The following is a 2,265-nucleotide window of genomic DNA, read 5'->3' on the forward strand; positions in this document are numbered from 1 at the left end:
AAGAAAAGTACTGTTGAAAAGTACAACATTATTGAAGTCCTTGAAAGTACTACAATAATGGTGCAAATTGAAGTAATGGCTAGCAGCTCAATATCCTTGAATATAGAAGCTGAAATTGAAGCTAATATGAATAATAGGAAATCACTAAGAGAATATTGGGCTCTTCAAAAGCAAAAGTAACGAACGAGAATGATGAACATGGTGGCTGAAAGCAATACTATGGTGGTAGATGAACAAAAGAAACGGAAGACATGCCAATCTATGGTGCAGCACTTTGATAAATTAACAATGGGGATGGATGCAAGTACTAGAAAGAAAATCTTTCAGCAACTTCTTCTACATCCTTGTTTTCAAGAGCATGCAGTCTGCCAAAATTAAAGAAATTAGAATCATCTATTCTAAGAAACATCTGTAATACTTTAAATCATGTTAAGGTACATCTTCAAATGAGCTTTTCATGAAGAAATCAGCTCTCTTGATGTTGGTGAATGGTGAAAGCAGGGAGCAAATTACTAACATGAGCATTCCACAAGCTGCCAAGCTTATGGGGATCCACCAAAGAAGTTTATATTCAGCCAAGCATCAGTTAATAGTGGCAAAAAAAGCTGATGGATCATTTCTTGTATCCACATGTCACAGACATGACAGGCGTAAAACCTACATCACTCAAGATGTCAAAGACATAGCATTTCAATTTTGGATGGATGAGCCAAGGTGTCCCCCAACAAAAAATATGTTTGTAGAAAGTAAAAGACTAGCTAGATGTTCATATGTGAAACATCCAATCCATCTTCTAGAGGAGCCTTAGGTGAGTCATGGGTAATTTAAAAGCTTATTTAAATTAGTCTAGATATTGATTAGTATATCTAACACATTATAACTTAATTCTAGGTTGAACTTTATTGAAGGTTCAAGGGAAAGTACCCAAATATTCAAATTTCACAACGTTGTTTCAAGTCTTTGAAACCCTTCTTTGTTTGGAAACTGAGGGATCGCTACACTGTATTGTGCATGTACATATGATTTTTCTGAATGAGGTAGTAAATCACATACAGACTCAAAAAATTACAATCCATGGGCTTTTTGCACTTGCAACTGCACTATATGCCTTTAATCTGATGGAAATGCCAACAATGGATGCCTTGCATCAAAAAATACAAGTAAGAGTAGCACAACTCTTTGGGACTCTATACTCTGCCCAATGCCTCCAGGAAGTAGCTTCCGTAGGTACAAATGCATAATGGGAACATGTGATGTATGTGGTGTAAGGAAAATGCAGATCTGTCCAAGAGAAATTGATGAGCAGAGTATGCAAGTATCTGTTAAGGTCTTTGAAAATATAGTGGGTACTGCTGGATCGAAAAATGAAGGCAGGAAGGGCGCTATCAAAGACATTCTCCAGAAGAAAATGATACCTAGAGATCTTCTCTAGGTGTACCAAGACCACTTGAGAAAGTTCATCATTCATATTTCATATTCAGGTGGCAAGCCCAGCATTTCAAGGACTGCATCTCTCAGTTTCCAGATGATGTAGTTGTCTCTATAGTAGACTTCTCAGAGAACTACTCCTTCAAGAAGCAGAATGAAATTCAATCGATGCATTGGTTCACTAACCAAGTCAATATTTTTGTGCAGATTATGTATTTTCGTTAGGTGCAATAACAAAGACCATGCATTTCTTTATCTCAGATAATAAACAACAGGACATCTTATTTGTGTGCAGCATTGTTTCCTCTTACATGCTCAGTGGTTGGAAGATCAAGGTCTGGCATTTAAGAAACATTGGGTGTGGTCAGATGGTGTAGCTTTACAGTTTAAAGCAAAACAACCGTTTTACTTTGTTGGTAGATATTGGCATCTCACGGGTATGGAGATGACTTGGAATTTCTTTTTTTCAAGACATGGGAATGGGGAACATGACGGGGCTAGGGCAATTATTAAAAGGGCTCTAACTCATGAGATCAGTTGAAGACAAACAGTGTGCCCTTGACTTGTGCAGCTGAAGTTGTTGCTTTTCTAAGGATGCATCTTAGTAGTGGAGCAACTAATATTTATGACAAGAAAAAGAGGGAAGTGAGTAGGGTCTTTTGGTGGGAAGTTAAGCAAGGTGATGTTCAGAGAGCCCTTTAATGGGATTGTAGGACATTGAAGGGCTCAAGAGCAATGCATTGTAGGACATTGAAGGGCTCAAGAGCAATGCATTGTGTGAATGGATATTCTAAGACTAACACTTGTGCATTATGCACAAAAAGGATATCATGCTTT

At 37.7% G+C, this 2,265-nt stretch overlaps 1 pseudogene; it reads left to right on the forward strand.

The window, feature by feature from the left end:
- Positions 1-75: 75 nt before the first annotated feature.
- Positions 76-1,432, forward strand: LOC147635489 (uncharacterized; annotated as a pseudogene).
- Positions 1,433-2,265: the final 833 nt, after the last annotated feature.

Source organism: Cibotium barometz, chromosome 9 (assembly GCF_041138505.1).
Source record: "Cibotium barometz isolate CiBa-2024 chromosome 9, ASM4113850v1, whole genome shotgun sequence".
NCBI lineage: Eukaryota > Viridiplantae > Streptophyta > Polypodiopsida > Cyatheales > Cibotiaceae > Cibotium > Cibotium barometz.